The following is a 12,351-nucleotide window of genomic DNA, read 5'->3' as shown; positions in this document are numbered from 1 at the left end:
TGCATCCTGGGTGTATGTGCGGGTCAGGGAGAAAGAGCCCCCGTGCATCACCGCGCACAGAGTGTTTACATGCATCCTGGGTGTATGTGCGGGTCAGGGAGAAAGAGCCCCCGTGCATCACCGCGCACAGAGTGTTTACATGCATCCTGGGTGTATGTGCGGATCAGGGAGAAAGAGCCCCCGTGCATCACCGCGCACGGAGTGTCCACATGCATCCTGGGTGTATGTGCAGGTCAGGGAGAAAGAGCCTCGTGCATCACTGAGCACAGAGTGTTTACATGCATCCTGGGTGTATGTGCAGGTCAGGGAGAAAGAGCCCCGTGCATCACTGAGCACAGAGTGTTTACATGCATCCTGGGTGTATGTGCGGGTCAGGGAGAAAGAGCCCCATGCATCGCCAGGCATAGAGCGTCCACATGCATCCTGGGTGTATGTGCGGGTCAGGGAGAAAGAGCCCCTGTGCATCACCGCGCACAGAGTGTTTACATGCATCCTGGGTGTATGTGCGGGTCAGGGAGGAAGAGCCCCCGTGCATCACCGCGCACAGAGTGTTTACATGCATCCTGGGTGTATGTGCGGGTCAGGGAGAAAGAGCCCCCGTGCATCACTGAGCACAGAGTGTTTACATGCATCCTGGGTGTATGTGCGGGTCAGGGAGAAAGAGCCCCCGTGCATCTCCGCACACAGAGTGTTTACATGCATCCTGGGTGTATGTGCGGGTCAGGGAGAAAGAGCCCCATGCATCGCCAGGCATAGAGCGTCCACATGCATCCTGGGTGTATGTGCGGGTCAGGGAGAAAGAGCCCCCGTGCATCACTGAGCACAGGGCGTCCACATGCATCCTGGGTGTATGTGCGGGTCAGGGAGAGAGAGCCCCCGTGCATCACTGAGCACAGAGTGTTTACATGCATCCTGGGTGTATGTGCGGGTCAGGGAGAAAGAGCCCCCGTGCATCACTGAGCACAGGGCGTCCACATGCATCCTGGGTGTATGTGCGGGTCAGGGAGAGAGAGCCCCCGTGCATCACTGAGCACAGAGTGTTTACATGCATCCTGGGTGTATGTGCGGGTCAGGGAGAAAGAGCCCCCGTGCATCACTGAGCACAGGGCGTCCACATGCATCCTGGGTGTATGTGCGGGTCAGGGAGAGAGAGCCCCCGTGCATCACTGAGCACAGAGCTTGGCACCTGGTGGGCCCTCAGGCAGGTGTTGGGATTTTCTTGTTGGGTTTGGGTTTTGCTTGGTCCTGGAGCAGGGCCAGGTCCACTTTTCGTTTGCGAGGTGCTGTGGGTGCAGCCTGAGGACGCAGGAGGGAGAAGAGCCGAAGAAAAGGAGCGGAAGGAGCAGGGCAGAGGTGCCTCCCGCAGACGTGGGGCCTTCCGAACAAACGCAAATGAGACCCTTTGATGAGAGCCCAGCTGAACTCTTATCCCATGCAGACACTTTATTCAGAGGGGGATTCTCGACCTCTAGACGAGTGAAATTTGGGCTGGATAGTTTTTTTGTTGTGGGGATGGGGTGTCCTGTGCATTGTAGGGTGTTCAGGAACATCTCGAGACTCCCCGCATTAGGTACCATTAGCCTCCCCCACCACCTCCCCGAGTCCTGACAACCAAAAACCTCTCTAGGCATTGCCAGGCGTCCCCTGAGGGGCCACATCTCCCAGGTGAGAATCGTCCTGCTCAGTGCACAATCCTGTTTACTCCTCACAACCTGTGAGGCTGGAACTACTACGTGTGTTGTATAGACCAGGGGGCTGCGCCTTTCAGGAGGCGAGGGTCTGTTGTATAGACTGGGGGCTGCGCCTTTCAGGAGGCGAGGGTCTGTTGTATAGACCGGGGGCTGCGCCTTTCAGGAGTCGAGGGTCTGTTGTATAGACCAGGGGGCTGCGCCTTTCAGGAGGCGAGGGTCTGTTGTATAGACCAGGGGCTGCGCCTTTCAGGAGGCGAGGGTCCGAAGCCCACAGAACCCGCACCCACAGTGCACACTCTGCCGGTTCTGCTTCCCCTTCTTAGCTTAATTTTATCGTTTTTACAACACACACAACATAAACTAATAATAATACTTTGGTGTAGGGATGCGGCAGGGCCTCGTTAGTCTGAGCTGCTTTAAACCTGTTCTAGCCGGGCGCGGTGGCTCACGCCTGTAATCCCAGCACTTTGGGAGGCCGAGGCAGGTGGATCACGAGGTCAAGAGATCGAGACCATCCCGCCCAACATGGTGAAACCCCGTCTCTACCAAAAATACAAAAAATTAGCTGGGCATGGTGGCGCGTGCCTGTAATCCCAGCTACTCGGGAGGCTGAGGCAGGAGAATTGCCTGAACCCAGGAGGCGGAGGTTGCAGTGAGCCGAGATCGCGCCATTGCACTCTAGCCTGGGGAACAAGAGCGAAACTCCGTCTCAAAAAAAAAAAAAAATAAATAAATAAACATGTTCCAGTTTGCACTGTTTAATAGCTAGCACCGTCTGGGGGTCAGACTGGGCTTACGTTACTCTCTGCACTGGCTGTGTGAGTTAGTTACTGGCTGTGTGAGTTAGTTACTGGCTGTGTGAGTTACTGGCTGTGTGAGTTACTGGCTGTGTGAGTTAGTTACTGGCTGTGTGAGTTAGTTACTGGCTGTGTGAGTTAGTTACTGGCTGTGTGAGTTAGTTACTGGCTGTGTGAGTTAGTTACTGGCTGTGTGAGTTAGTTACTGGCTGTGTGAGTTAGTTACTGGCTGTGTGAGTTAGTTACTGGCTGTGTGAGTTACTGGCTGTGTGAGTTAGTTACTGGCTGTGTGAGTTAGTTACTGGCTGTGTGAGTTACTGGCTGTGTGAGTTACTGGCTGTGTGAGTTAGTTACTGGCTGTGTGAGTTACTGGCTGTGTGAGTTAGTTACTGGCTGTGTGAGTTAGTTACTGGCTGTGTGAGTTAGTTACTGGCTGTGTGAGTTAGTTACTGGCTGTGTGAGTTACTGGCTGTGTGAGTTAGTTACTGGCTGTGTGAGTTAGTTACTGGCTGTGTGAGTTACCGGCTGTGTGAGTTACCGGCTGTGTGAGTTAGTTACTGGCTGTGTGAGTTAGTTACTGGCTGTGTGAGTTAGTTACTGGCTGTGTGAGTTAGTTACTGGCTGTGTGAGTTAGTTACTGGCTGTGTGAGTTACCGGCTGTGTGAGTTGGTTACTGGCTGTGTGAGTTAGTTACTGGCTGTGTGAGTTAGTTACTGGCTGTGTGAGTTACTGGCTGTGTGAGTTGGTTACTGGCTGTGTGAGTTAGTTACTGGCTGTGTGAGTTAGTTACTGGCTGTGTGAGTTACTGGCTGTGTGAGTTGGTTACTGGCTGTGTGAGTTAGTTACTGGCTGTGTGAGTTAGTTACTGGCTGTGTGAGTTACTGGCTGTGTGAGTTAGTTACTGGCTGTGTGAGTTAGTTACTGGCTGTGTGAGTTAGTTACTGGCTGTGTGAGTTACCGGCTGTGTGAGTTACCGACTGTGTGAGTTAGTTACTGGCTGTGTGAGTTACCGGCTGTGTGAGTTAGTTACTGGCTGTGTGAGTTACTGGCTGTGTGAGTTAGTTACTGGCTGTGTGAGTTAGTTACTGGCTGTGTGAGTTACTGGCTGTGTGAGTTACTGGCTGTGTGAGTTACTGGCTGTGTGAGTTAGTTACTGGCTGTGTGAGTTAGTTACTGGCTGTGTGAGTTAGTTACTGGCTGTGTGAGTTAGTTACTGGCTGTGTGAGTTAGTTACTGGCTGTGTGAGTTAGTTACTGGCTGTGTGAGTTAGTTACTGGCTGTGTGAGTTAGTTACTGGCTGTGTGAGTTACTGGCTGTGTGAGTTAGTTACTGGCTGTGTGAGTTAGTTACTGGCTGTGTGAGTTACTGGCTGTGTGAGTTACTGGCTGTGTGAGTTAGTTACTGGCTGTGTGAGTTACTGGCTGTGTGAGTTACTGGCTGTGTGAGTTAGTTACTGGCTGTGTGAGTTAGTTACTGGCTGTGTGAGTTACCGGCTGTGTGAGTTACCGGCTGTGTGAGTTAGTTACTGGCTGTGTGAGTTAGTTACTGGCTGTGTGAGTTAGTTACTGGCTGTGTGAGTTAGTTACTGGCTGTGTGAGTTAGTTACTGGCTGTGTGAGTTAGTTACTGGCTGTGTGAGTTACTGGCTGTGTGAGTTAGTTACTGGCTGTGTGAGTTAGTTACTGGCTGTGTGAGTTACTGGCTGTGTGAGTTACTGGCTGTGTGAGTTAGTTACTGGCTGTGTGAGTTACTGGCTGTGTGAGTTACTGGCTGTGTGAGTTAGTTACTGGCTGTGTGAGTTAGTTACTGGCTGTGTGAGTTACCGGCTGTGTGAGTTACCGGCTGTGTGAGTTAGTTACTGGCTGTGTGAGTTACCGACTGTGTGAGTTAGTTACTGGCTGTGTGAGTTACTGGCTGTGTGAGTTACTGGCTGTGTGAGTTAGTTACTGGCTGTGTGAGTTAGTTACTGGCTGTGTGAGTTACTGGCTGTGTGAGTTACCGGCTGTGTGAGTTAGTTACTGGCTGTGTGAGTTAGTTACTGGCTGTGTGAGTTAGTTACTGGCTGTGTGAGTTACTGGCTGTGTGAGTTACTGGCTGTGTGAGTTAGTTACTGGCTGTGTGAGTTAGTTACTGGCTGTGTGAGTTAGTTACTGGCTGTGTGAGTTACTGGCTGTGTGAGTTAGTTACTGGCTGTGTGAGTTACTGGCTGTGTGAGTTACTGGCTGTGTGAGTTAGTTACTGGCTGTGTGAGTTAGTTACTGGCTGTGTGAGTTACTGGCTGTGTGAGTTACCGGCTGTGTGAGTTAGTTACTGGCTGTGTGAGTTACCGGCTGTGTGAGTTAGTTACTGGCTGTGTGAGTTACTGGCTGTGTGAGTTACTGGCTGTGTGAGTTAGTTACTGGCTGTGTGAGTTACTGGCTGTGTGAGTTACTGGCTGTGTGAGTTAGTTACTGGCTGTGTGAGTTACCGGCTGTGTGAGTTAGTTACTGGCTGTGTGAGTTACCGGCTGTGTGAGTTAGTTACTGGCTGTGTGAGTTACTGGCTGTGTGAGTTAGTTACTGGCTGTGTGAGTTACTGGCTGTGTGAGTTACTGGCTGTGTGAGTTAGTTACTGGCTGTGTGAGTTACTGGCTGTGTGAGTTACTGGCTGTGTGAGTTATTGGCTGTGTGAGCCTGAGCAAGCTGCTCGCTTTCTCTCACCACCATGTCTTCGGTTGTAAAACAAGGCTGATGGCTTGGGGACCATCACGAGTCCAGCACTTACAGCTGTGCCTGGTGCCTGGAATGTGCTCTTCAGCTGCAGGATACCCTTCTTCAATTTGTTTTTTCATATCAGGATGTCTCGGGTTTCATTGAGGCTCCAGCTGCATAGAAGTGGGGTTTGGAGGTAGGCGTGAGGCGTGGACAAGATGCTGTCTCAGAACTGGGTTTTAGATGGCTTTGAATGTGGACCAAAAGAGAAATGTGTCCTCAGCCAAAAGGCAGAATCAACCCGAAAGTCTATCAGTGGATGATTGGATTAAAAGTGCGCTCTGTCCATACAGTGGGGTATGACTCAGCCATGAAGAGGAACGCAGCCCTGACACAGGCCACAATCTTGGTGAACCTTGAGGGTGCTATGCTGAGTGAATGAAGCCAGACACAAGATTGGATTAAAAGTGTGATCTATCCGTATAATGGAGTATGACTCAGCCATGAAGAGGAATGCAGCCCTGACACAGGGCACAATCTTGATGAACCTTGAGGGTGCTATGCTGAGTGAACGAAGCCAGACACAAGATTGGATGAAAAGTGTGATCTGTCCATACAGTGGAGTATGACTCAGCCATGAAGAGGAACGCAGCCCTGACACAGGCCACAATCTTGGTGAACCTTGAGGGTGCTATGCTGAGTGAATGAAGCCAGACACAAGATTGGATGAAAAGTGTGATCTGTCCATACAGTGGAGTATGACTCAGCCATGAAGAGGAACGCAGCCCTGACACAGGGCACAATCTTGATGAACCTTGAGGGTGCTATGCTGAGTGAATGAAGCCAGACACAAGATTGGATGAAAAGTGTGATCTGTCCATACAGTGGAGTATGACTCAGCCATGAAGAGGAACGCAGCCCTGACACAGGGCACAATCTTGATGAACCTTGAGGGTGCTATGCTGAGTGAATGAAGCCAGACACAAGATTGGATTAAAAGTGTGATCTATCCATATAATGGAGTATGACTCAGCCATGAAGAGGAACGCAGCCCTGACACAGGCCACAATCTTGGTGAACCTTGAGGGTGCTATGCTGAGTGAATGAAGCCAGACACAAGATTGGATTAAAAGTGTGATCTATCCATATAATGGAGTATGACTCAGCCATGAAGAGGAACGCAGCCCTGACACAGGGCACAATCTTGATGAACCTTGAGGGTGCTATGCTGAATGAACGAAGCCAGACACAAGATTGGATGAAAAGTGTGATCTGTCCATACAGTGGAGTATGACTCAGCCATGAAGAGGAACGCAGCCCTGACACAGGCCACAATCTTGGTGAACCTTGAGGGTGCTACGCTGAGTGAACGAAGCCAGACACGAAAGACCACACAGTGTATGATCCCACCTCTGTGAGGTACCTGGAATCCTCAAATTCACAGAGACAGAAAGTGAGTGGTGGTTGCCGGGCTTGGCTAAGAGTGGACCTCCCTTGGCAGAGATGTGAACAGGAGCAAAACAGAAGGGGTCAAATGTGAAACAAGACTTACGTTTCAATACTGTTGAGATGCCAGGAGCAGAAGATCCAGTGGGCATTGTTGGGCACCAGTGGAGGCACCGAGAGGAGAGGAAAAGAAGTTAATAAGGCCTCCTTCTAGCTCCTCCCACCCTGCTGGTTCTCAAAACAGACCTTCCCAAAAATGAGAAATAAAGTATCTTCCAGATTCAATGGATCAGGCTGGGGCCCATGGGGGATGACTTGAGATGCATCTTTGAGATTTTACTCCTTTAGAGATGCATGAATCCAGGTGGACAGAGCCCCAGGTATCCAGTTTCCATGGGGATGAATCCTCCAGAGATTAAGAAGATACTAGAGCATCCCTCTGAGTCTCCAGGGTTCTCTCATTTCTCCCCTGAGGGTCAGGAGGGAGAGCTTGAGGGAGGAGCAAGGCACTCCTCTCTGGTTCTCTTCTCAGTCACCCTCCCAGCAAATACGTACAACTCAATGGTCCTGTGAGCTCAGGGATGTGATATGCTAAGGGCTCACACACCCAGTCCTGGACGTAGCCCCAGACCCACCCATACCCCAGACACACCCTCACAGCTCTCCACACAATGTGGGGCTTGCTGTCCACCCTGAAACTCCTTCAGAGAGGGGGGCAGCTGATGGAGGGTCCCTCTCAACTTGTGTTCTACATTGAGAAGAACTATCCGAAGATTCCATTCTTTTTCTTGTCCCCTCTTCTTCCCGGCACCTGAATACTTCCAAGTGACCCAGAGGAAAGGAAAAGCAGAACCAGCATTCAGGGAGTCAGTATGGAAAAGAGTGAGCAAGAGAGTAGAATCAGCAGACATGACATTCAATTATTCCTCCATTCAGTATTTTTAACTCTTTATGTATTGATTTTCAATAGAGAGGCGTCTCCCTACGTTGCCCAGGCTGGTCTTAAACTCCTGGGCTCAAGCCATCCTCCCACCTCAGCCTCGCAAAGTGCTGGGATTACAGGCACGAGCCACCGCGTCTGGCCCAAAGAATCACCATTTGGGAGGCAAAAAGAGCTTAGAACTCCATCACAGACATCCTCCTTCTTTGATATAAAGTGGGGTTCTTGACCTTAATTTTAAACAAAGACCCTGAGAAGCACTGCTCTAGCTCAGAGGTCAAATATTTTCTCTAAAGGGTCTGACAGTAAATAGTGTAGGCTCTGCAGGCTACATGGTCCTGGTCACAGCTAGGCAACTCTGCCATTAGAGCACAAAGACAACTACAAATAATACCCAAATGAATGGGTGTGACTGTGTGTCAATAAAACTTTATTTATAAAAGCAAGCAGTGGGCCTGTCTGGAGTTTGCTAAGTCCTGCTTTCTCTCAGTAGTTCTCAAACCCTCTGAGCCAAGTCATCAGAAGCACCTGAGAAACCTTTTGAAAGAACAGATACCTGGGTCCCACCTCTTGGTATTCTCATGCAGAAGACCCAGATAGAACACAGAAGAAATCTGTCTTTTTGAAAAAGTTTCAGCTAATCAGTTTGGGGCAACTTCCCTTTATAACTTGTGTTCCATTCGACCACTGCTCTTGTAAGAATTCAGTTATATAATAGAGGCAGGTTCTCCAGTATTCGTTTTCTTCAGCTCCTTCTAATGAGCAAAAATAACATGAATAAGAGGTACAAGAAACATGTGTGAGGGCCAGAAGTGGTGGCTCATGCCTGTAATTCCCCCACTTTGGCAGGCCAAGCTAGGAAGATCGCTTGAGCCCAAGAGTTCGAGATCAGCCTGGGCAACATGGTGAGACGGCATCTCTGCAAAAAAAAGAAAATATCAGCTGGGTATGGTGGTGTGCACCTGTAGTCTCAGCTCTTCAGGAGGCTGAGGCAGGAGGATCGCTTGAGCCCTGAGGCGGTCTAGGCTGCAGTGAGCTATGATCGCACCACTGCACTCCATTCTGGGCAACAGAGTGAGAACCCCTCCCAAAAAAACAAACAAAAAACCACCCACACACAAGAGAAACATTTGTGTAGTCCCACTATGTGCCATACGGTTTTCTAGGACATGTACTAAAAGATGGACAAATCTTTGATCTTAAGGATCAGTACTCATGAGAAGAGGGGCCTCGTGTCATCTTAGCTATTTATACTCTATCTATAACTACATAGAGTATAAATATATCTATAACTAGGTAGAGTATAAACATGTCTGTCTTCACAAGAGGCCGGTCCACCATCTTTCTTCCTTGAGATTTCCCCTACCCTCTGTAAAGGGCCTGGCCCCTTTCTCTCCCCCAGGCTATCACTTTTCCTTTGGAAGACAAATGGGGTAAGCACCCTCCGCATTGGAGCAATTTCTACACCAAATAGAAAAGACGTAGCTTACACTTAGTGAGGTGCTGGAGATGGTTTACAAGAGACAATTACTAAAATTCAGGAATCGTACAAGGCAGCCGTTAGACCCTTAGTAGCCTGGAATCAGGCATGGTCAGAGTATTTACACCACGGGAAACGGCAGTCACTACAAATCAGGGCTTCCTTTCCCACTGTCCTTGTGCAGAGGTGGGTGTTAGACATTTACCAGCATAGCATAGCTTAGATTCTTCAGCAGAAGCTGTACTCATGATGCTTCTGGTGCCAGGCCAATGGCTAAACACTGGGGCCTGGACCAACCCTTCCCTGACATTTTTTTTTTTTTTTTTGAGATGGAGTTTCGCTCTTGTTACCCAGGCTGGAGTGCAATGGTGAGATCTCGGCTCACCGCAACCTCCGCCTCCTGGGTTCAGGCAATTCTCCTGCCTCGGCCTCCTGAGTAGCTGGGATTATGGGCACACGCCACCATGCCCAGCTAATTTTTTGTATTTTGAGTAGAGACGGGGTTTCACCATGTTGACCAGGATGGTCTTGATCTGTTGACCTCGTGATCCACCTGCCTCGGCCTCCCAAAGTGCTGGGATTACAGGCGTGAGCCACCGCGCCCGGCGACATTTTTTAAAGAGTTTGAAAGCCCAGAGTGGGTTATGAGAATCTAGTTTCAGAGACAAAGACTGTCACAGTACTTACTTTCTTCCTCTGTCCTATCTGGAGGTGACAACGTGGGCAGCCCAGGTTCCAGTGGAGGTGCAGAGTAGAGAGAGAAATCGACATTAAGACGTGGGTCTCAGACACCACCAACTAACCAGTCAGGACGGCAGAGGTAGAGACGAGGCAACCCAGCTCACTCATTTTATGGGTGAAGACACAGACTCAACTACTCAGTCACGCCTTCTAACAGGTGTTTACGAGGCGTCTCCTGTGTGCTGGGCATCACACAAGGTATGGAGGGTGCAGTGGAAAGCAAAGCAGGCCTGACCCAGATGCTCAGGGAGCTCACAGACTCGGCGGAGAAGCAGGCAGCAAAGGCGTCAAAAACTGGGGTGAGTGTTTTGGGTAGACCTGCTGGGTTCCGTGGGAAGCTGTAAGGGGGTGATGGTTGCTGACCTTGTGGGGACTCCAGGGGAGGCATCTTGGGGGAAGTTAGGTCGTGTCTGAGACCTGGAAGATGAGCAGGGGTTAGCTGGGGGAAGAAATTTGGCAGAGGAGGGAGGAAAGGGTCGCAGACAGAGGGGACAATGTGGGCATCTTCCTGGGCAGGTTGGAGCCTGCAGGTACAGGAGGATCGAAGGAGGCCCACTGTCAGGGGTCTGCTCACCTGCTGGCGTTCCTCACAACGTGGTGCCCCTATTGTGGGGAAACTGGGCAAGTTAACAGACCCCCCAACAGTGATATCCGACATGGGACGATCCCGACAGCAGCCCACCTCAGGGTCACGATGGTGGAAGATGACCGTGGCATGAGGCATGGCTGGAGAGTATCTGGAGCTCAGTAATGCTGCACCCTCGGAGTCAGCTTAAGGGCCTCAGCCTTCACCCTGAGAACAGCGAGTGCCACCCATTAGGACCCGTGCTTCAGTCCTGGCTCTGTCACCCCAGCCTCATGACCACCAGCAACTCACTCCATCTACTTGTGCCTCAGTCTCCTCGTTGGAAAAGTGGAGTCATAATTAAGACACCAACCATCCTGGTTTGCTCAGAACGGAAGGGGTTCCCAGGATGCAAGTGTTTCAGAGCTAACACTGGAGATGCCCTGGGGCGAGCTGGTCACTGTGGACGTTGTGGCGTTTCCACCTCTTAGAGAGGTTAGAAGGACTAAAAGAATCAGTGCACGTGAATACTTGGAAATTCCCTGGCTCATTTAAGGTGCTGAGTGAATCTACTCTTAGTGGCTACCTTGCCTCCGAGGCTCTGCTTTCTTCCAGGCCTCAGTTTCCCCAGCTGTTTAGTGAATCAGATGATTTCCAACCCTGTGAGTCTGTGACTCCCGCCACATCCACCTCGACTCCCCGCCGTTGTTATGACAGTGGCTACATTAGATTGGTACTTGGTTTCATGGCAGGCACTTCACATGTGGAATAAGAACATTTTGCTTTTTATAAAGTCTAGCTGGGGGCTCACGCCTGTAATTCCAGCACTTTGGGAGGCTGAGGTGGGCAGATCATGGGGTCAGGAGTTTGAGGCCAGCCTGACCAACATGGTGAAACCCTGTCTCTACTAAAAATATAAAAATTAGTTGGGCATGGTAGTGCGTGCCTGTAATACCAGCTACCTGGAGGCTGAGGCAGGAGAATCGCTTGAACCCGGGAGGCGAAGGTGGTTGTGAGCCAAGATCGCGCCATTGCACTCCAGCCTGGGTGGTAGAGCAAGACTCCATCTCAAAAAAATAATCATAATAAAATAAAAAAATAAAGTTCAGCTGCATACCGCCCTCTTGGCACACAGAGGGCTGGTATGTATAGGTTGGGTGGATTTGGGGGACAGGAGTGACGGAGAATGGAATTATTGAGCTTGTTTGAAGGCGAAGACTGCAGTTCCACAGGCAATGTGGGAGGGACAAAAGGCAGGAGGAGAAGGAAAGGAGGGGTGAGGAGAGCTGAGCAGAGCTGGTAAGGCGGGGAAACCATGCGCTCAAGGTTGGGGCATTCCTGACACTCTCACCTTCATCAAAATTCAGTCATTCTAGGTTTCCGTAAGATTTTTCCCACAACACATTTCTGGGAGGAACCCACAGAGGAGAGTCCTACCGCAAGGTTGATGGGCAAACAGGGAAAGCGCATGGTTGTTTAGCCACCTAAGATGGACAGAACTCAGAAACTGTCATCATGGGAGCGGCAGAAACCACCAGGAGGACTTTGGAGTCCAGAACCCATGGAATGGTGGGGGTGGCGGGGAGCCGAATCACATTGACCGGCGCCCTAATATCTGAGTGTTTCTGACATCGTGTCATAATCTCACAGCCACAGTGCAGTGTGTGCTGCTGATGCTGGTTCACTGGGAAGCAAACAGACTTGGCCTGGGTGGTGTGTGCGGGTAAATAATGGAGCCGGGCGCGGTGGCTCACGCCTGTAATGCCAGCACTTTGGGAGGCCGAGGCGGGTGGATCACGAGGTCAAGAGATCGAGACCATCCTGGTCAACATGGTGAAACCCCGTCTCTACTAAAAATACAAAAAATTAGCTGGGCATGGTGGCGCGTGCCTGTAATCCCAGCTACTCGGGAGGCTGAGGCAGGAGAATTGCCTGAACCCAGGAGGCGGAGGTTGCGGTGAGCCGAGATCACGCCATTGCACTCCAGCCTGGGTAACAACAG

The 12,351-nt window shown here is 50.6% G+C and overlaps 2 protein-coding genes across 16 annotated transcripts in view; both read left to right on the top strand.

Moving 5' to 3' along the window:
* Window positions 1-12,351, top strand: part of LOC100405843 (zinc finger and SCAN domain-containing protein 5A-like) — a 128,615-nt gene that overhangs the window by 39,013 nt on the left and 77,251 nt on the right. The window lies entirely within an intron of this gene.
* The window catches only part of LOC100402578 (zinc finger and SCAN domain-containing protein 5A), a 112,217-nt gene that overhangs the window by 39,013 nt on the left and 60,853 nt on the right, over window positions 1-12,351 (top strand). The window lies entirely within an intron of this gene.

The sequence above is a fragment of the Callithrix jacchus genome, chromosome 22 (assembly GCF_049354715.1).
Source record: "Callithrix jacchus isolate 240 chromosome 22, calJac240_pri, whole genome shotgun sequence".
In the NCBI taxonomy this organism is placed as follows: Eukaryota; Metazoa; Chordata; class Mammalia; order Primates; family Cebidae; genus Callithrix; species Callithrix jacchus.
Note: the sequence above shows the minus strand (reverse complement) of the source record. Positions and strands in the feature narration are given on the sequence as shown.